The sequence below is a fragment of the Nycticebus coucang genome, chromosome 19, assembly GCF_027406575.1.
Source record: "Nycticebus coucang isolate mNycCou1 chromosome 19, mNycCou1.pri, whole genome shotgun sequence".
Taxonomy (NCBI): Eukaryota; Metazoa; Chordata; class Mammalia; order Primates; family Lorisidae; genus Nycticebus; species Nycticebus coucang.
Window position 1 is genome coordinate 59,539,023 of NC_069798.1, and position 23,709 is coordinate 59,562,731.

Genomic DNA, 23,709 nt, shown 5'->3' on the forward strand with positions numbered 1-23,709 from the left:
GGATAATTTATCTTCTTCTTTTTTTTTTCTTCTAGAGATGGGGTCTTGCTATATTGCCCAGGCTTCTCTTCAATTTCTGGCATCAAGCCATTCTCCTGCTTTAGCCTCCCAAAGTGCTAAGATTACAGAAGCTAGCAAATCCGGCCTGAAAACTTGGATTTTGAAGGTAGAGGCCTTCATCAAGAAAACAGAGCCTATACCTGTTACATTGAGAGAGGATATTTAGTGGGAAGGACTATCTGCAAAAGTCTTAGAAAGGCTAAACATGTTAAGAGAGAGAGAGAGAGAGAGAGAGAGAAGAAGGCAATCAAAATAGAAAGCTAGATCAGCCTTAGGGCTAGAGGCACAAGGAGAAGGTAAGGTTGTTAGAACCACGAGGACAGGACTTTCTGTGGGGCTGTGGTCATAGGAGGGACTGGTGGGCAGCAGCAGGAGCCATGGAAGGAAACAGTAATCCAGAGACGCAGACAGAGCAGACCCTGCTTCCCTCCACTGCTCTCTAGCATCCCTGCTGGCTGGACCCTAGGGCAGTCCAGTGGCCAATATAGTCTAAAACATGTCACTTGCAGAAGTCAGAAGGGTGGGAAGGGCAGACAACAGATTTTGTTAAATTGTATCTGTTTCCAAACAGGCAAAAAACTGGCAGTGGGGAAGGTACTCAGGAGGCAGACAGTGGGCTTTAAGACGTGTGCAGAAACTAATATAGCATGTGTGTGTGTGTGCGCGCGCGTGCGTGTGTGAGTAAAATGAAGACAGCTTTCCCGTTGGAAGAGACATACAGACATGTGTATGTGGAAGAACAGGGCATATGTTCCAATAGGTAGCGAGAGGCTAATTTTGGAGATATCTTCAAACCTAGGTGGAAACGTTTACAGGCACTATTACCAAATGTTTGGAAACGGAGAGTGTTAAGTACACTCTTTAGTCCAATATGAAAATATCATGGATACAATAGACGCTGGAGGTCAATTAGAATAGTTGCCAAGCACATAATCAAATCCTAAGACTCAAATAATAGAAAGTTGTGATATCATCTCTCACCACCTCATTCTTCTGCGGAGGCAATTCCTGAACTCGTTTGCTAGTAAGATGCAGCTTGTGCTCCCCGGAAGCACGGAGACACACCTACAGGGTCACTTCTGCAGAAAAGGATTTCTGTAATGTGTACTATTAATAGCGCTCATGGTGATTTTCATTATCAGGCAGCTTGAGGAAATGCTACCCAAAAGGGTTTAACTGAGAAAAATACCTACCTTTTCCAGGGGGTCAGTATGTCCCACTAGGGCTGGCTACATGATTTATAGGAGTTGGTGCAAAAATTGGATTCGTTGCTCAAAATTTTGGAAAATGGAACGGTACTCAAATACAAAGCTTCTTTCCTTTTTCTGCAGTCTTTCTGTGTGCCATGGCATTTTTTTTTTTGTTACTCGATGTTGTTATAGGTAAAAAATTAAAAATGAATTATTTGCATGAATGATGGCATTCATCTTTATCTTGTACAATGTCAGTTTAAAATAAAAATATCAGAGGACTGACTGTGCGTGTGGAGTCACTGATAGTGCAGCATTCGTATTTCATAACTAGCACATGTGCGTATATTACTTTCTGACCAGAGCAGTGTCAAATGCTGCACAAAACTAACTCAATTGTTTTTACTTCCTCTCTTGATAAACATTCTGCAAACCCTTTCTACCTTTGACTTGCGAATAAGGCAAGGCTGACAAGGAAAGGAAATATGTGTTGCCCTAACTTCCCTTTTCTACCATGTGATCGTTTTCCATCTAAGCAGTTGGCTAATGCAGGAAAGAAGACGAGAGAGAAATCACACGAGAGGGCGCCTTAGTTTCAGCCCCCTGATCGCCTTTTTCTGCATTCACAATGAGTTCTGGTTCAAATAGAAAGTGTGACCTCTTTGGTCTGTCACTTCCCTTGTCCCCACGCCTGCTTGCTGATAGGCATAATGTGTGTTTGCTGTCCTTTCCTTGAGTCTCTCTTACTTCCCATATATCGTGAGTCCACCAGAATTCTGTGTTGCTGGAGAATGTCCACCCGGTAGGCCAGTGGGGCTGCAAGGAACCGCAGACGTCACACCAAGGGTCTCTCCTCCACTCACTTCATTGTCCCACCAGACATCACATACAAAACACAAGTTCCAAGGTATTATTACTAGGGATTTCAATTGGGATACAGCTGAAGTTTAAACCAGGTGAAGGCTATTCTGTGAGGTGCCACAGGTCATATGCTTATGAAGCTACCCTGGTGCTATTATGTTACTATTATCCCCATTTCATAAATCAGGTTTCAAGGCATTCACCTGGAAAGTGAGAGGTCTGGGATTGGAATGAGAGCATTGGTCTCCAAAGGTCACATGCTGGCATAGAATCTACTCCCTCAGTTTCCCCACACTCCACCTTCCACGTCTCTGAAGGGAGGTCACTCAGCTGTGGATAAATTGGCCTGATGATTGATTAGAAACTCCGCAATCAATATCCATGTGAATTCTTCAGTGCCCTCCCTATGCTTCAATTCTTTATTTGAGTAGAGAACATCTGCCCTGTATTGGTGTTTATTTAATTTAATCTCTCATTTTCACACAAAACCACGCCCATGCACTGAGGTTAAGTGTAAAAGGCATATGTTCTGTCTTCAGGAAACTTGAATATGATTGAAAAACCAAAATTCCCCTTAGCAGAATCTCACTCATTTCACCTCCCTTGACCTTTCTTTGCAGATTTTATTTCTCTGAATCGCTCCTTTGTTCTTATCAGGAGGCTTTTCTAGTTTCATGATTTGTTTTCAACATCAATTGCATCGTGATTTTACAATGTCCTCTCCCTTCCTCCATTTTTATGGTTTATAAAACCTTTCTTGACTGATTTAATTATTTAAGCGTGACAAGATGTTTCCCTTCCTCCTGGACTTTGATGCCTCCAGGAGAGATAGGGTGTGGATTCTGTGGGTTCTGCACAGGTGGCTCTCCCCCAAGGACCCAGCGAGTTCTTCTCTTCCGTGAACTCTTTACAGGCTGCATACAGTGTTTATGCTGATGTGTTCTGCCTGTTTAAAGACAGCCATTTAAAACATTTTAAGAAATAAAAAGCTACTCCAAACACATTTTCTTAAGGATCTCTTGAGGGTGGGTATTTTGAGGTGGCCGTAGAGAGGAAGTAAATAGTCACAGCTCTCCATCGCTCCTTCCCAACAACATCATCTTTAGGACCGAGAACATGTCTGGAGTACATTTACTAAGTATCTCATCACACATTCAGTAATTAATTAATTATAATATGCTAAATGGCTGCAGAGGGCAACCTGAGGCACCGGTGCTTTTGGAAAATATTTTGCATATGTACTGAATGGCCTAATAGCTAGTTTCTGAAAATATTAGCCCTAGAGGAATCATTCCACTCATATTTTATTCTTTGTAATTATTTCTGAAACTTGTCCAGTGGTGAGGGTTTTTAAAATGTGAAAGTATCCAAAGATTGTAAACCAGGTTACTTTCTCCATAGCAGAAAGTATGAAACCTCCCCATGCTCCATGATCTGCTGGTTAATTCACCTGGTTACTGCGGGGAGCAGCCACAGACTGGGATCTCAACCCGATTAATACATGCTTGTAGTCATCCTGGCAGGAAAACTGACTCATTAAATATTTATGTCATTAACACTTGCGAGAGGCAAGACAGTTTTAAATGATGAGTGTTGAGAAAGATCTTAAAGATGAAGCCTGTGCTGACCTTGATCGGTGTCCCCATCCATTGCTATTTTTATTTATTTATTTATTTTTTGCAGTTTTGGGGCAGGGCCGGGTTTGAACTCGCTACCTCTGGTATAGGGGGCTGGCGCCCTACTCCTTGAGCCACAGGTACAACCCAAACCATCCATTGCTATTTGCCCAGGTCCAAGAGGATTTCTGGTATAGGGGACTTGGTTTCAATCATAACAGGTGCTGGGAAAACCAGGAGGAGTTGGGAATCCTATTTATACTCAAGGAAGTTTAATTGGAGAAGTGCCAATAAAATATGAGAAATAAAAATAAATTGCACTCAATTATGAAAAAAGGGAACTTATTTTCAGCTGATGGGATTCTGGACCAGGTGAGTGCCAATCCGTTGCTGGGTCTGAGGTCGGGGGGAGAAAAGTTCAGGGAATGGCATTTGGCAAGACTCTTCTGTGTCGCTTTTGAAATGGCTGAAATGATATAAAAGCAGGAGAAGAAATACTGTTATTCATGAAAACTAAGGAAGAGAGCCAATCATCTGAGAAAAATTGTAAAAAAAAAAAAAATAGTCTACTATGTAGAGAGCACTGGGACCCATGCTGACAGCAAACACGGCAGGCTCTTTAGCAACATTCCCCTTTGAGGACATGGTACAAATTTGGAAATTAAGGAAAGCAAGTCAAGTCAGCACTCCTTTATTTGGAATGGTGAATGGAAAGGTGAGGGCTGTGAGTGGGCAGGCAGACAGCACAACACCCTCGCGGACACATCTGCTGCTGGGGACTGAGGAGCACCCAGGCAGACTCTCCAGGGCATCGACAGCACCAGCCCTGCTAGGCCACGCAGAGAGCTGGGGGTGAGTCAGGCTTTCCTCTAGGCCAGGAGCCTGCCCTTGGCAAAGCAGAATTTCCTTTTGAACAAGAAGACTCATAAAAAGCCTTGGTCGGTCTGGATACCTGTCATAGAGCCGAGGACAAATGCCAATTTGGATACAGAAAGCTGACCTCTGAACCACATGGGAAGGAAACCCACCCGCGTCAGTCTTGATGGCCCACGGTTAAGATTTTCTTTCCATTTTTTTTACGCTTGCTAGTTTTACTGAATGGGTAAAGCGAATTTGAATTAAAACAACAAAAATTACAAAAACCCAACTTCTTGAGCCTCAGATTGGAGAGGCGATTTCTAACAGCAAGCAGATGGGCACCCAGGAGAGCCCACCCACTCTGTTTACATGGAAACATGAGGCTAGGAGGCCTCTTTCCTCTCTCAAGAATGTGTAAGAAGAAAACAGCCCACGAGAAGCCCCAGAGAAGATTTGGCAGCTAAAATAAGAAGAGGGACACAGGATGTAACACCCAGGAAAAGAGCTAGTTTCAAAAAGATTTATTATAGGAAATAAATAATATTTGAACAATACTTGCTTTATGATCTCATTAAAATATAAAGACAAGAAAGGTTTTTATATAAGAAGTGAAAGATGACATGGAGCTATCTGAAAACGGAAACACACAAGAAGGAAGCTAAATGAAGTAAAATAATTTAAGAAAATTCTAAAAGCAAGTTTGGAATTTAAAACTGCATTTGAACTCATGGATGAACAGAACCAATAGAGAATTTTTAACTACGGGATGGGAAAAACATTTGAGGAGGCTGACGGGACATGAGGGAAACAGGGAAAAGAACTAGATGACAGAGAAATGGTGAACAGACGAGATTTAGAGTTTCAGTATATGTATGATTGATGGTTCTGAATAAAAGACTGAGAAAAGAGAATTATTTGAAGATGTGAAGTAAGTAATTTTTTCAACTGAAGAAACACTCAAGCCCTCATATATTAATAAAAAGAGCTCAGTGAGTTCTGGGAAAAGTTATGAAACATGGAAAATATTATGAAAAGAGAACTAAACCTAAATTTTCCCCAGGAACATTTGGAATTTCAACAATCAAATGGGAACGCTCACAGAGATCTGAAATGACCTTGACCAGAATGAAATATTAAAAATGAGTAACTTTCAGGGCTGGGAGTGATGGTTCAGGCCTGTAATCCTAGCACTCTGGGAGGCCAAGGTGGGTGGATTGCCTGAGCTGAGAGTTTGAGACCAGCCTGAGCAAGAACGAGACCCCATCTCTACTAAAAATAGCCGGGTGTTGTGGTGGGCATCTGTAGTCCCAGCTACTTCGGAGGCTGAGGCAAGAAGATCACTTAAGCCCAAGAGTTTGAGGTTGCTGTGAGCTGTGATGCTATAGCACTCTACTGAGGGCAACAAAGTGAGACTGTCTCAAAAAAAAAAAAAAAAAAGAAAAGAAAGAAAGAAAAAAGAGCAACTTTCTTATATATTAGTCAAAACTATATATATATATATATGCGCATATATATATGCACATATATATATGCGCATATATATATATATATATTGAGACCATCTCATGCTTGCTCAGGCCAGAGTACCGTGATATCAGCTCAGCTCACAGCAACCTCAAACTCCTGGGCTCAAGTGATCCTCTTGCCTCAGCCTCCCAAGTAGCTGGACTACAGGTGCCCACTACAACATCTGGCTAATTATTTTTCTATTTTTAGTAGAGATAGGGTCTTGCTCTTATTCAGGCTGGTCTCTACCTCTTGACCTCAAAAATCTCCTGCCTCAGCCTCCGATAGTGGTAGGACTACGGACGTGTGCCACCTCATCCAGCAAAACAATTTATTGAAGATAAAGTTTAAAAATGCAAGTGATAATGATAATGTAAGGTAGCCAGGAATAAACTTAAGAAGAAAATGCCAATATACATATGAATTTTTATGCATAATACCATAAAACTTGTCTGAGTAATATGAATGAAGACTAGGCTAAATGAAGACTTAGTCCTTACTCTTAGATGTAAAGATTCAATTGAATACAGTTATGACTATAATTTCAACAGAAAATTTTAAAATCTTGGCAAAATGATTCTAAAATATTACATCATCAGTGTGCACAGACAGAGCAAAAACATTTTGAAAAGGAGAAATAATGAAAAGTGACTTTTCTATTAGACTGTTAAAATGAATAGCAGAGCCGACTATAGAGAAATCAATAAATAAAATTAGAAAAACCAGGTATAGGTGCAAACACAGAAGTTTGTAGTACACAATCCGGTTGTTATTAAAATCTTTGGAAGAAAAGTGAATTATGAACTAAATATTATTGAGAGTTAACAACTAGGAAAATAAAATGTTACCTGTTTTCTTCATATGATACAACAAATTTAATTCTAGATAAATTACAACACTGTCAATAATACTATAAAATAATGAATATAACCTGGAAGTAATTATGTCCACATAGAAATGTGGATTTCATTATTTGACATATTAAAATCTTCTTTGTATCCTGAAACATAACAAAATTTGTTACAGAGCACAGTAAAACAGTTTAATGAACATATGAAAAACTACTGAAATCCATAAGAAAATCTTGAATACCCTATTAGAAGAAGAATGTTTAATGGACACTTATGGTTAATTTACAAAGAAGTAAAGTAATAATAAGAGGGGTCAGAAAACTAGGGAAAAACATTTTTACATGGTTTCTACAAAAATGTAATTTCAAAATAAAAATTTGTAAATTTTATGGGTTTGATAAATATTTAAAATGCTAAGATTTGTTGAGTACATGGAAAGAACTCGTATACTGTTGATGGAATTGTAAATTTGCATAACGCTTCTGGAAGTGAATATAGAAAAAATCTGTCGGTGCCAATATTGTCAGAACACTATACATTTTGGTTCAGAAATTTTATTTTCAGTTGTTTTCTTAAAAAAATATTTAAAGTATACAATTATGCCATGAATTATAAAGATGAAAGCTGAAAATTATCTAAATAAGCACTTCTATGCTACTTTTTAAGAAAGTTCTGCTACATGTTTATCAGAGAATGTTATACAGCCACAAAAGTTGTATTTTTGAACACTTTATTAAGTAAATGAATGTGCTGTGAGTTACAATAGTTTTATATTTTTTGAAATTTTCTATAAGACATTTTATTTGTATAATGTAAAATTATATTATTTGGTAAAAACCAAAGAGTCTGCCTCACATAAGTGGTTCAGAAACTCAATATTTATAGTAAAAAGGATCTTACAATTACTACATAAAGCAATGGATTCTGTTTTTTTCAGAAATATTACTTGCTGTAAGTTTGAAGGAAAAAATAGCATAAAACTTGAAATTGCTATGTCTTCAGCTCAAGATTTGAACATAAGCTGTATTTTGTACATCAGGTTGGCTTGTTCTTATTGTGATGACTTACAGGAGCTTTTAAAAGAGAATATATTAAAACAATAAAAAATTAAAACATAAAGACTATATAGAGAAGATATAAAGAATTACTCCACATGGTCAGAAGAGGGAGCATGGAGATTGCAAAGGAATGAAACGTTGAGCACTCTATTACCGGAAGTATAATGTTATTTCAAGTTCACACGCTGAATACGGATGAAAAAATATGCAGCTACAGAAATATTTCTTTACAGTAGCTTCAAAACTATTTTTTAAAGACTGAATGAAATATTAAACTTACCTTTCTTCTTGAGAGAACGTTGTATGTTAACTCCAACCAAAACCACCATCCTTCAATTCTTTGCACATTTGACCTTTGGAAGTGTTGCTGACATACAAGAAGCTGGCTGATTGAAATATTTACCTTGGGCTTTATTTATTCTTCTTTGCATGTAATGGAGTTTGCTAATGAGCCAGGGGATAAGAGAGTGGACACAAGTTAATCAACAAGCAACCATTAAAAAATTGAAGTTTTATTATATGTTGTAGTAAAGGTTCAGAACAAAATTCTGAAAGGTTCTCTGAACAAAATTATTCACTAAAGATGATGCTATATAAAAATGGAAAATAAATCAGTCTAATACAAGTCTCTTCTCTATCTCAAAGTTCAGAATTTAAAACCAGTATTTCTGTTCATAGCATATGTGCAAACTCTGTACAAATCTGACAGAATTCAGAAAGATTGAAGTAAACCATAGTGAACTAAGAACTAGAAGTGCATTCTGTTACTGTAAAAGTTACGATAGTTAGAAGCATAACCTCAAGGGCAGAATGTAACCATAATGAGGATAATTCTTTTTAAATTAGCTCTGATCACACACCAGTTCTCCATTCAATTCTTGCCTCTACACTTGAGGGAGTAGAAAATATGGAGCCAGTTTACAGCACCCTCTAAGTAACAGTTGAATTTGGAAAATAAATTATGACTAACTCTGTAAGTAGGGTTAATTTTTTCTTAGATAAGCTGCTTTAAAGATATAATTTGAAATGATTAATCAACATTTTTAGAATACAGTATATGAAGGTTGATCATACCCAGGGGTTGGGACCAGATGTTTTCTGTCCTACAAGTGAAAAAAGAAAATAGTTAATGTCAGTGAATGCTGCAAAACAAAAATGAAAAAACAAAAACAGAACAAAACATAAAAACAATGGTAGGAAGTAAACTGGAGAGTGTTAAGAGTCTCCCATTCTCTCGACTGGGTCAAATTGTACAGCTCCATGGCTCTAGTTCAGAGGCATTCCAGGCTTCTAGTGCCCACAGAGGAACTAGAGGGAGGATCTGAAAGGGCTGGTCACAGAGCAACCTCTGGCTGAGGTGGGTTCAAGGTTGGTTCCAAGACTCTTCCCAAAGGCTCTCCATAAAGGCGCAACAGCTCCCCAGCCTTTCCCACCTTCTCAGGCTGGAGAGGGAGAGGAGGCCACCTGACCTCAGGCTGATAGCTATTTGCAAGGCTGCCTGAGGCCATTCTCTAGATGCCAAGGAAAAGAAAATCCAGCCCAAATCAAGGCAGCTTCCCTCAAGGGTGCAAGATCTGCAGGATTCAGCTGGCTTGTCCAGCTATGCCCACAGTAGGTTCTGGAGGTGGCACTTCTGTGGGAGAAGGATGCCTCTTTTTCTCATCCCAAGATACTACAGCCTACAACTGAGACCTCCTCTGACCCCACTACAGGGCAAGGAACAAGGAAGAATACACTGTTCTTGATCACACACCCTGCCCTGTACTGAAAGCCACTTTCCTAAAGTTACTGTTGTCTTGGAGAAAGGGCACCTATCTTACTGGCTGGGAGTGAGGGGCCTGGCCCCTCTCCAGGATCTCTGCTGGTATCCATCCTTGTTGCTTTGGTCTTCCATGTCCCCTCGCTATCCATGCCCATGGGGCCCATATAGGACTCCCCAAACCAGCTGGGGCCTTGGTACCCCCAGAGCCCCCTTTTCCCTTCCCCAACACGTCCTATGTTTAAAGTCTGTTTTGAAAAATGTACATGCTCCTTGCTGTAGATAGCAGAGCTAATTTACCATGTGTATCTTCTGTGAGTCCCCCCCATTTCGTATTATATATTGAGAGTTTTTGTAATATAAAAACAGGATCCCCCCCCAAAGAAAGAGAGTCTCCCATTCTTCAGAGGAGATCAGCACCCGTCTGGCATGAAGCCTGACCCTGAACAGCCTTAAATCTGTCCTCTCACTTGCATACAGCCGGGGGTAGGGTACCCTAAACCTTTCTGAATCGATGTGTGCTCCTGAGTTCAGTTTGGCCAAGTTGTTTGGTTGGGTCAAGGCGGTAAGCCACGTGGACCATTGACGTTACTTACCATGTGAGGAAGGAGGAAGGTGCCAGAGAAAGAATCTTATTAGTCATCTCATGAATAGAAGGAAAGTGGGATGTTTGGACAGAGAGAAAATAGAAGAAAATTATCCACATCAGGAAGAATAAAAGATGTCCTGTCTTTTTATTTTACTCTTGACCTTCTCTGTCCTATCACAACCATTCATTTGCTTTTACTGTTTTAAGAGATTAAAAATATTCTAAGAAAAGGAGCAAACCATCCTTATAATTATATATTAAATACACTATACCTGGAGCCATTACTTTAAATTTTTTGTTTGTGTGTTTCTATGGGTATCTGATCCCTAAAGAGGGTCACATTTCATGTATGTGTGCTCTGTAAATCTGTGATTTTAAATATTTAAATTAAGCCCTGGTCTCATGCCAACATCTCATGCCAACATTGGGTGTGATGGATGAAAAGACAAATGGGAAATGGTCCTAGAATCCCATTGCCCCACAGGGGAGACAGACAGCTCAATACAGGTTTAAAATCTGTGGAGGACTAAGTACGAGTTTCAGCATTGAGGTGCAATAAGTCGCAGAGGCAGCCCTGGGCCTGGACGAGGCGCTGGCAGTTGTGGAGTTGGTCCTAAGCTTTAAACATCTCTCTTTGGAAAACAAAACTCTTTTGCTAGTGGATCACCTTAACTCATTTGATTTACCTTTCTTTTTAATATGCAGTAAGATTTCCAAGAGGACTTTATGTGTAATGAGGGGAAAGCGATACTCAGACTCAGGAGACGTGGCTTTGACCAGCTGGAAGACCAGTGACCCGGGGCAGTCCCTCTGGCAGGTGCCAGGATCCTCATTTCTAATTGCAGTTGACTGCTTTTGTGATGTCTACATCCTTCCAAATGGTTGGTTTCCCTTTCCTGAATACTTTCCTGATATGTTGTACATGGCAAAGTCTGCCAGTTAAACAGCACGAAAACATAAAATGTTCTCTGGGTCCTTGCTAACATACATGCGGCTTTCAGAACACAAAATAGTTCAAAGTCGTGCAAGCCCGTAAGATGTTCTGTGTGCCTCTGGGCATTAATAGGAAGTGAAAGCTAGCTGCTAGTTGCAAATGAGTTAGTAGCAGTCTCTATTTCTAATGCAACCCTACTTTGGTACAGTACATATATATATTTTTTAAGAAAGACAAACTATCAAATTATTCAAACAAGAGAGCTGGCTTAACTCTAGGAAATTTTAGTTTTCAGTTTTTTAAAATTTTTTTTGTTTAGGAAGACAGTGGTTGTGATGGGATTCTTTGGCCTTGTAGAAAGTCCTGTGCAACAGATAAAATAATTAGCTATAGAGCAAAGCAGAGTTTGCTCTGTGTGATTCTTTAACACCCTTCCAAAGCTAATCAAGCTTGGTATTTCATTTAATTAAGAACACAAAAAGTAAATTGGAACTCTCCACTACATGAGACTTCTTGAAAGTGTGAATAAATGTGGCAGGAGGGCTGATGTCTACTCACCACAACTTCAGCACTGTCCTTGTGCTGGACTTTGCTCCTCTCGGGGCACTTCCCAGAGTCATGTGGAAGAGGCAGGTCAGGGATGGAGAAATCGGTCCATCTCCTCCACTGGTTCCTAGTGCAGGCTCGCTTTAACCTACATATCCCACATGCTTAAGCAAGTGAGTGCAAAGAAATGAAATTAACTTTGAATACATTGATTTTCTCCTTTTTTTTTTTTGAAATCAACAATAAATAAAGGTTCTTTTTTTACCTGACAAATTATTTTCTTTGCAGTTACAACTTATGCATTTTTTCCTGGAATTTCATGTGCTTTTTTTTTTTTTAATCAGCCCCAGAGAGACCTGTGAACCCACATGGCTTTCTGTTGTGTCACCCTGGCAGTTGTCTGCCTTGTTTAGATCCAGAGCTTTCTGGTGGAATGGCCACGAATGAATGTCTCATGGAGGACTGCCGGTGAGACTGTCACGACTGCCTTTGTACCCTTATTTATTTTATGAGGGAGCAGGGAGTTTTTCTTCCCAAAGACCTTTCCTGGAGTCCACTGAAAATGCCTCCTGTGAAAATTCTGCCTGGTTAGAGGGACCATTTGGTGTAACTAAATCTCTATTATGGCAAAGAGCTTTTTATCCCCATTCTAATTTGAGCCTCATCTTGGATTTGTGTTGTATAGCTCCCTTTTATGGTTGCCTCAATTTGGGAGAGGAGATTGAGAAGCTGCATTTCAGAATGAGATAAAGCCAAACACTGATGGTTAACTAAGGGTTGAGGGAAGAGAAACCATGCCCCGGATGGTGAAGGTTACAGTGCTGGTAGAGAAGCAGTGCCCTCTGCAGGGCTTTCCTAGGGCTTCAGTGATGAAGTCCCACAAACTGAGTGGCGTAAAACCACCCAGGGAAGTATTGTGTTCTAGTTCTGAGGGCCAGAAGTCTCAAATCAATTTGTCAGCAGGGGCATGCTCTGAAGGCTCTGGGGAAAAATCCTGAGCTTCCGTGTGGATGTGAGTTTTTAGAGGACACTTTTAAACCCAGTACTTTCAATGGCATTGTGATTTCTCTGCAGCCACTTCACAAAAAAACAAAAACCCACTTTCTGAGATCATTTATCCAAACAGAAACCCATCTTGAGTATAATGTAAATAAAAAGCTAGACTTTTCCATATTGTAGTTATCTGCTACAAATGAATATGACTTCTTGAATGTGGCTGACATTTTTGGGCTACCAGTTAGAAGTTTTCAAACCATATTTTTAAAGCACAAAATAGATTCCCCTGACATTTCCTGACATTTCCAATGTAACCCAACACAGTAACACGTGTGTTCCCAAATCCTGACATCTAAGTCAGTTTCACACACTGATAGCATCATTGTATACTCAGATGCCCTCAATGGTTGTCATTCATATGAGAAATATTTGAAATATATCCTCAATTGCTACAAACACACACACACACACACCTACACACACACACACAAGCAAAACCCCTTAGCGGCACCCAGTCCAGGTGCTTTTGTGAGAGAATACTGAAGGTCTAGTGATTACTCCACCTTTGCTGTGCTCATTCACCAGTATTGCCCATGATCTAAATAAATAGGATCGATTAACTGGAACCCAGGGAATTAAAAAAACCCCATAATTTAGCATTTTTATATTTTGCCTTTTCTTATAGTCTCGTAGCAATTTTTCATTCATTGTAAGTGAATAACACGAGTGAATAACACGAGCCATCCTCCTCACTCTGCTCCAATCCGCTCTTTCCTATCAATGCCCGGATTCTTCAGATGGTACTCGCTCAGTCGTCCTCGTGTAGATTTCTTTACTTCACCATCTGTTGAACTGAGTATGGAGATAATGATATTTTCCCTAAGCAGCCTGAGGGTAGCATTTCTCATCTGCAGCCTCTCTTTTTACTAATGAAAAGCCCTTTAATTATCGCCCTGGCCTGGGTACTTCTCCCCATCCTGACTGCATCCTCCTTGCCTTAGTGCTTTCTAGTTTCACTAAAACTTCTAAAACTGTGTTTGATTTTGAACTTTTTCCAAGATTTGGTTTGTTTCATAAATAGAAAATTCCCATCTTTCTTCATGATTAGTTGCTTTCTCTTAGAATATCTCTCCTCCTTTCTTCTCGATCCAGGGACTCCTGCCAAATGCATGTTTGAAATTTTCTTTCTAACCTCATGGCTGGTAACCATCACCGTGTTTTAAGACAAAAATGTCTACCCAGTAGTAAGGGGAGGTTCCTAATTTGCTCTTTTTGACTTACTTCCTTTGCCACTTTTACTTTATCTTTGCAATCCTTATAAATTGTCTCCGCGTTGCTTCAAAGGTGATGTTACCTTTAGCCTCACAAATCTCATATGGTTTGTACAAATAGACATAATTATGGCTCAGAAAACACTGTGAAGTTTTCAAATAGGCAAATATTTCCATGCCTATGTAGTTATTTAAAAACATTATTCTTAGTAAAGCATCACAAGAATGGAGAAGCATGAATCCTATGTACTCAATTTTGATATGAGGACAATTAATGACAATTATGGTTATGGGGGGGGAAGCAGAAAGAGGGATGGAGGGAGGGGGGTGGGGCCTTGGTGTGTGTCACACTTTATGGGGGCAAGACATGATTGCAAGAGGGACTTAACCTAACAATTGCAATCAGTGTAACCTGGCTTATTGTACCCTCAATGAATCCCCAACAATAAAAAAAATATATATATATATTCCCCATGTCAATCCATGTCATAATTATGCCACAGTGGAATCTAACGTAGTTTTTATTTTTTCCCAGTGTCAGACCTTCTGCAAGGATGAGGACATGTGGATGTAGGTGGTACCAACATGGGGACTCCTTGCTTAATGACCACCGAGAGTGGGGAGCAAAGCTCAGAACAGAGTTTATACTGTGGGTGGCAGGTGCTGGGCTTTTCTGAGAAATAACCTTCCAGACACATATGGTGGGGAGGAGAAGGGGAAGAGCTTTTGCAATCTTCTTTGTTCTCCTTGAGGGATATCTGGGTCTCTGAGGTCTGCATCTTCCCTGCTTTCTCTCGTCTATCCTTCTCCAGAATGTTCTTTTCAACAATTTCAGTAGATTTAGGGGGTAAAAGTTGTTCTTTTAATTACATGAATGAATTCTACAATGTTGAAGTCAGAGCTTTCAGTGTACTCACCACCAGAATAGTGTACTCTGCATCCAGTCGGTGGATTTGTATCCTTCATTCCCCCTCACAGCTCTCCTTCTCTGATCTCACTGTCCATTATACCACGTTATGAGCACACACCCCCTTGTTTAGCTTACACTTGTGAAAATATGTGATATTTGTTTCGCTGTTGCAAAGATACTGCAAGCAAGATAATGGTCTCCAGTTTCATCCAAGTTTCTGCAAAAGACATTATTTCATTCCTTTTATGGCTAAGCAGTACTCCATCATTTGTGGGTACGTACAGATACCTATATATGTGTGTGTGTATACACAGATGGTGTCAAAAATGCATATACAGTTTAAGAAAAGAAAAACCTGTATTAAAATTGTAATACTCAATATATACCAATCCTGATTGTTATCTTGCATATTGAATCTTGTATCTTTCATAATTGCTGAAGTCAAACATGACTTAAGTACTACAAATTTAATAGTTTTTTAAAATGTGCATAAATTTTTTGCACCCTCTTTATATGTATACACATCCCCCTTCCACACACACACTTTCTTAATTCACTCACTAGTTGATGGGCACTTAGGTCGACACTGAATTTTTGTGACTGTGAATTGTAAACATTGATAAACATTCAGGTGCAAGTGTCTGTTTAATAAAATGACTCTTTTCTTCAGGTAGATACCCAGTAGTGGGATTGCTGGATCAAACGGCAGGTCTACTTTTAGTTGTCTGTGGAATCTCCATGCTGTTTTCCATAGCACTGTGTACTAGTTTCTATTCCTACCAACAGTGGAACTTCCTCCACACCGAAATCTATTGTTAAGCGACTTTTTAATAATGGCCATTCCAGTTGGGTAATGTGGTCTTACTTTACAGTTCCCTGATTATTAATGATGTTGAACATATTTTCACATTTGTTGGTTATTTGCCCATCTTTTGGAAAAAAAGATGGGCAAATAACCCACTTTTGGGGGGTTATTTGTTTCTTCTTGCTGATTTATTCGTGTTCTTTGTGGATTCTGCATATTCACCCTTTTTGGATGTATAGGTTGTAAATATTTTCTCCCATTCTGTAGGTTGTCTATTTACTCTGTTGAATATTTCCTTTGCTGTGAAGAAACTTTTTAGTTAAGTTGAAATTTTTTATATTTATTGTTGCTGTTATCATTTGGGGGGTCGTAATCATATATTCTTTGCCTAGGCCAATGTGTTTACAGCCTGCATATTATAGAGAAGGCAGACTTCCAGCTCCCTTTCAGATGGAGGGAAAGGAGCGTTCATTTGTGTGTCTGAACTGTAAGTCTTCATAGAAAAAGACTCTTCTCGTAGAACCCAAATCTGCAGCTTTATCCGCCGCTCCCCTTGCCTTTGGATGCGCTCTGCAGCACCACAACTACGCTCTGGAGCTTTGGCTCATATTTCGACAATGTCTGGGAACATGACATAGAAGTCATGAGTGGATTTCCTGTCTGAGATTTCTTGTGCAAGCAGGTTTTGTTTTCTTTTGCTAAGAGAGAGGTGACAATAACTCTGCACACTTTTAAGGAGCAAAACCTCTTAGAGAAATAAGGATGTGATTTGCTTGGGTGCTTTCCTCAAGTGGTGGCTCTCCTGGTGCTGCACCTCACTTGAATGAGCAGAACTTTCTGTTAAGGATGCCTACGGTCCTGTCTCACCACGTGGCCACTTCTCTGATCGATACAGCCAGGAAATCAAGGCCAGGCCACCTCCTGGGGCCCAGAGATGTCTGTGTTCCTCCTCCCGCAGGCCCTGAGGAAGTCTTCCATCTTCAGTGGTGGTGGGGAAGGCTGGGTAACACACCTCACTCTCCCCTCCTTCTCCAAAATGCTGCTCTCTGTCCCACCTTTATCCTATCAGCATCCCTCTATCCCAATAGCTTTTCTGTCCTTCACAAACTCCTTGGATACTCTAAGATACTTGGAGCAAAAAGCCAGGGAAAAAATGTGCAGATTTTGCTTCCATCTGCTACAAACCTCCTTGAGGTGACACTGTGCATACAGAAATGTTATCTAGTAAAAGTGATCATTGACCAATTGAGAAAAAAGGTCACCAAACTTGTTTCAGCATTATATACATTTTCATTGTTTTATACCCACACACGGTATATGTTTTCTAAAAAATGATAGCTACATTGGGATACAATAGTAATGTACCTATTCTGCAACATTTGCATTAAAATGGAATTTTAATCCACTCAGTTGCTCAACTCGTTTTTCAAAGTAATGTCACGACTCTGATAAGTATCACTGATATTATACAGGGAGAATCTGGGTTAGGAGGTGAGCGATGTATCATAGTTATCAATAGCTCATAGTTAATTTTACATGAACCAAATTAGGGAGAAATAGCAATTAAGAGTGAAAATGAAGAGATATAATTCAAAAAGCTTTCTTCTCTATGCCTTCTCATGCCCTGCAATTGGCCGAACCTGGGTGTTAGTTTGTCGTTGTGCACATAACATTGTTTCCAATGACATTCTGGCTTCACTGAAGGGAGGGAATGCTGGCAATTTGTCAACAGCATTAGCCTTTGAGACTTCTACTTTTACAAACTGAGCCCTGATTGGCACCTGAACTTTAGAAGGTTTATTTAATGTTACAGAAGCTCAGTGTTTTCAGCTTACCCTTCAGTTCAAAAGTTTTGTGTATATTTTATCCAATGACCCTTTGCTCACCTCTGCTTAGCCTCCTAATCCCCTTGCTCTTGAGGTTAGCTTCTCCCAGCCTTTTTCTGCAAATGTGGGTGTGTGTGGAATGCCTGGAAGCGTGGGGCCAGTCTGGCTCGGAGAGGACCTACACTCTGGCTGTTCTAGCAACCTCTGCATTCGTATTCCACACCTCCTCTGGCTGCCTCACTCTTTTCTACCTCTGCAAATTTAGAGGTAGAAAACTCTAAATCAGAGGTAGAAACTCCTCCTTATGAACTATTATTTTGTCACCCTGTGGAAGGTTGAGGTTCTAGTGACAAATGCTCTAAGACACCCACTCCCTCTGCCCATTTGGTCCCCCCACCCCCGCTCCATTGTTATTTGGAGTTTCTGGGTGGTTGTATGATGGCACTCGCAAAATGTCTCTGCCCTGAAATGGGAAGAAACAACACTAATTCGTCATTTAAACAATGTTGCTTTGTTTGGGTTTTGATAACTAACCCTGGGTGACATTCAGGGGTGGGTTTCTGGAGTGGGTACACACTGATTCAAGTGTGGTGATGGTGCTTCCATGCAGTCATGGTAGGGAAAAGATCCAGGAACAACTAGGATTAGGCTGGAAAGCAGAAGAAAGGAAAAAAAGAAACACAAATTTGTTTCATCTTTTCCTGGTGATCTGGGTGGCAAACAGCACCTGCAGCGTTTTGTGCACTCATAGAAGCAACTTGGGGTCATAGAGAGTGAGTGATATCTGAGGAAAGATGTTTGGAGCTAGTGAGCAAGTGACTGTTTAGAGATATGACATCACAGTTATGGTATAGGGTGCAATCCATGTGTACCAGTTCCAGGCCTAGCACTTAAAATATTTTTCAAAATCTAATTCTCAACTCCTCTTTGCATGGCTGAAAGAAAAATAATTCAAAATGGTGGAGCCACATGGTGAAAACAGCTCTGATCCCTGCAGGTGTGTTTGGGTTGATTAGAAGAACTTAACCTCTTCCATCTCTCCCATCTCTACTCTGGAGCAGGCAAATAGACAACTAATAAAATGCTGGGTAGGACCTGTGCTACCAAACAGTGGAGATAGCTAAGTGAATGTCAAGGGGCAAAAAGGAGGATTTTGACCTATAAGATGCTCTTCCTGTAGGGTGATAAATGCTGTAGAGTGTAGAGGAAGAGAAAGACTGAAGGAAAATCTCTGGAGTCCTTCAAGCTTCAGGTGCTGGAGTCACTATGGTGACGCCTGAGGTCCTGGGACAGGTGGAGATGAAGGGAGCAGTGGGGGAAAGTCCTCGCAGGTGTGTTCAAAGAGACTGTGGTGAAGGTTCAGAGAATGAAACCAGGCTTGCCCAAGTACACAAATACACTGCAGGGTCAGTGACATTGTAGGTACAAAAGGAACTTTGAATTTTCACATTGTTTGCACTGATTTGGGGAGGAGAGAGGGACGTGGCCAATTTGTCTCTGAGGACAGAAGACAATCATGCAGAGTCAGAAGGCTGAAATCCTCCTCCTGGAGGAGGTTTAAAAATCAGGAGGCTCCACCACCTGAGACCGGTCCCTGACATCCAAGACCCTGTGGTGATGACAGGTGGGCTCCACTTCCCTGGGCACCAGGTTTTCTAGAACAGACCAAGGCCATTCACATTGCAGGTGGCCTTATCAACTACTCTTCGGTAACCACAGACCAAATGAGCACAAGCAGGAGAGCGGTGACCAGGCTGGTACACAACCTCTAAAAATCCCCCATTAGTACAGTATGATTAAGGTAAAGGCACTAAACTATATATTCAGGTTGTTTTTCTTTTTCTTTTCTTGGAGCACTGCTCTGGATCCAGTTTGGGAGATTAGCTTTAAACAAAAGGTTTCTGGCTGGTGGTCCAACTCTAGGAATTAAAGACACAGTCATAGCCATCTCTGTTATAGTTGTAGGGAGAGTGGAATTTTCCTGGAAAGTGTCCAGCATGCTAAGCAGTTGCTTAATCTATGGGGGGAAGTAGGATTGCTTAGAGCAGTGGTTCTCACCCTTCCTAATGCCATGAACCTTTAATACAGTCCAAAGGGGTCACGACTCACAGGTTGAGAACCGCTGGCTTAGAGTGCTTAGGAATGAGAGAGGAGGGGAGTCATGGAAGAAGAGGAATGAAACGCCTGGATGTTAAGATTTAGTGTGACAAATTGGTTAGGGTCCTCTCTCTCCTCTCAGGTGGGTGGAGAGAGAAGGGAAGGTGAAAAAACACAGAGAAGTAGGTAACTGTGCTAGTTCAATCTAATTCCCATAACTACTCCTGCTGCCGTGGGAGGGCCAGGGACTGCAGGTTCCCACGCCTATTCTAGTTGTCCCTCAGGGAGAAGAAATTAGAACAAGATTGACAACTGCGAGTGGGTAAGAATTAATGGGTGAAACAAAGGAGGAGGGAGAAATAACTCCTTGTCTGTGCTTACACGTGCAGCCCTTAGGGTGGAAGGCAAGAAAGTCACATCCGCAATGTGAATGGTTTGGTGTGCAGTAAATACTGCCGCTCAGGGACCAGCCCTGAAGAAGTATACACATGGCCCAAATACATGATTCATTGACATATTTTCCCACCTACTCTTCAGCAGAGCCTTGGGAAAGACAGAAACGTCTTTTTACAATGGAGGATGGAGTAAGGAGAAAAAGAAAAGAAATATAATCATCTCTAGTGACTTTTTCCCCATTCACAGGATTGATAAACAAATTCCATTTCCTTCCCTACTTACGTGGAGGGGACAAAAGCTCTGCCTAAATATTACTCAGAGCATATTAAGCCACATCAATCTCTCCTGCCCTCACATTTGATAAGATCACTTCTGCAGTTGCATAGTTGTATACAGTGGGTTTGCTCAAGAGCAGTGATTTCACTTAGGGTCTGATCCCATGGGTGGCACTCTGATGAGTAGCTTGAGAGAATGACATTGTCAAGTAGGCTAGCATGGTCTCGAAACATGTACCAATACAAACCCACTTCCTTGGGGTTAGTCCAGGAAACAGACCTCAGGAGGGTTCCCCTTAGTGAAAGAGTATAATATCTTTCCATGTTAGGAATTGCCTATAAAGTAAGGCAGGGGAAAAAGCCATATGAATTAGCTGGAATTCTTACCTTTTTTTTTGTCTTATTCTTACTGGTCAAGACAACTTTGGACAAAAAGCTCTTGTCTCAACAGTAGTAGAAACTAAAATTGGAACTGACAAAAACATGTTTAATGTGATCAAAAATGTGAACATTTGAGTAATTCGATGAAATGCTCATAGTTTACTTACCTGCCTATCGAGCTACTAGTCACTGTGGTTGATGACATCACATCGTGATGATCATCGCCATGCCTTCCTTTGTTTAGCTTCTACCATTTTGGAACGTAAGTTCCATCATGTTGGGAACTTTTCCATCTATGACCTAGCTAATCTTAATGATAACTCTGGTGGGCATATGCTCACCAATATATATATATATATATATATATATATATATTTTTTTTTTTTTTCCAGGCACATGGAAACCTGTAGGCAGTCAGAAAGCCTCTCTGGAGCTGGACATAGCTATTTAGTCCAGTCACTGGACAGAGAAGAAAGTGCTGCATACCACTTTCAGGCTGAAGTACGTAATCGCTAGTGCAAGACCCTTCATCCTCTCATGGAAATCTATGTGATGAGGTAGTAGGGTCAAAATTAGTAGGTTCCTTGGATCCCTGGTGGCTTTCTGGTTTTACAGAGGACTTTGCATAAGTGAGAAATAAAGTTAAAATGTTTAAGACCCCTGAGTGAGGGATTTCATTATTATAGCACAAGCTAGCCTCTTCTCACTCTGCAATGAATAACTCTTTATTAATTACACCGTACAGATAAAAAAAACTAAAGCTTAGAGGAATAAGACATCTCACCCAGTAGTGGATGTTGGGCTATTGAGCTGGAGTATAGACCTGTTTTTGTTTCTATGACTGGATGATAGTAAAGAATTATAGTTTGGATAACTTCACCAGCTAACTGGGTTCTCCCAGGCTGAGCACTTGTAGCATGGAGAAGGACATTGGGAAGAATTTAGGGATACAAATCGAACACTTTTGGAAAAAGAAATGCTTGAGATTTTTTATGGTGACCTATAATGTTACCAACACAGAAGACTTGGGATCCTTCTTTGTGGAAGTGACTTAGCCTGGTCTAGACCCTTGTATCCATGTCCATGCTTTAGATTATTTTTCATATGAGTTATTTAGAAGTTTAAAAAGATATTTCTCTGGGGCAGTGCCTATGGCTTGAGGAGCAGGGAGCTGGCCTCATAGACTGGAGGTGGTAGGTTCAAATCTGGCCCTGGCCAAAAACTGCAAAAAAAAAAAAAAGAAAAAAGAGAAAAAAGATGTCTCTCTCCTGAGAGAAGTGTAGTGAAATAGAATAAACAAGAGCCACAGAAGACCCTTTGCTTTGGCCAGACACAGACACAGGCTGACTTATTCATGCTACACTTGGACAGCATTAGGAAGAACTACAGCCATGATTACCTGTGGCAAAACGCTTTGCTGTGGATGGATACACAGCTAATGACCTCCCAGCGTGAAGTATGGCTGCGAAAGCACTTCCAGAGCAGGGCAACTGGGTTGTTTTTCTACATCCTGATTAGTGCTTTAGAATCTCTGTGTGGTGCTGAGGGCAGAGTGGATCTCTATTTTGTTAAACACTGAAACGTGAATGATTGGCAACTGCAGATCAAAGAAGCACTCAGTTAACCCATCACAGCAAAGATCATGTGGAAAGAAAAAGAACACAAACTACCTTCAAGTATATACAGTTTCAGGTTTAGCATTTTGTCAGGAGTTTGGTTTTTTTTAATTTTTATTTTTATAGATACATGTAATTAGGTTTCCATTTTTTTACCTTCACAAAATTAAAAAGACTTGAAATTTAATAAAAATAATAATGTTTAAGATAAGGACTAGAAACAAAAACCTCGTAAAGAACGAAGGAGCATAAATCCATTCAGAAAAGGAATTAGACAATTGCTAATTTTTTTTTAATTATGACATGCCATTTTTTGGATTCCCTCTTTTCAGCATGACTAGCAGAGTTTGAAGGTCCCCTTGTTGTCAAGACCAGCTGTCAATATGAGATAGGGACCACGGCAGGGCCTTTTCATGATGAGACTGTAAATTACTGGCTTTCCTTGCCTCTGTGTGTTCAGATCCCAGCCCTGTCACTCCGCACACAGTAGGTTCTCAGTCAGTGCTAGGCGAGAGACCTAAGCAGCTTCCGAGGTCAGCACAGGTGAAAAATAACCACCTGACATTTTTGAATATGTTTTCTTGTTTGTAGAATTATAAGGAAAAAACGAAGAATTGTTCTAATTCATAACAGCACAAGAAATGACTGAAGTCAACTGGTAGATTCAACAGTAGAACACAAGGGTCTTAACTGACCCAAGTACTGGGTGATGCTACTTAGAAGAAGCAGCTTTAGGGCCAGTTGACCAGCACGGTAACCCCTTTCTTTGCCCTGTAACCATCTAGTCTCTAAGCCTACCTAAATTAAATCCTCCGAGCTCCTTTAGGGAAGTGTTACAGAGGCACTGTGTTTCCACGGTAGGTTTCCTGAGGATTATGAGAAGCAGGCTTTAATACTTTTTAATAGTAAAATTTAATTAAAGTAAATGTACCTCAGGGAAGAATAATGTATGCAGACTTATCACAAGATCAAGGACCATGGTGAGAAAAAGTGAGATGAATGTGGATGAATTCCAAAATATTTGGCTTAAGCAACAAAACCAATTTATTCTGTATTTCCCTTTAATATGTTGTGTGGATCTTTTAACAGTTGGTTGTTTAATAATAGTAATCTTCAAGCTTATTTCTGCCATCAGTGTGCGTGTGACAGTTCCTCATTCTCAGTAAAGACTGTGATACAATCAGACTGCCACAGATGCTTCTTATTCTATTACTGCGGCATAATCATTTGGGGAAATCTGTGAAACCAATGCAAAATCTCACAAAGCTATTCAGAAATACGGATTGAAAATGGAAGACTGGAAAAATA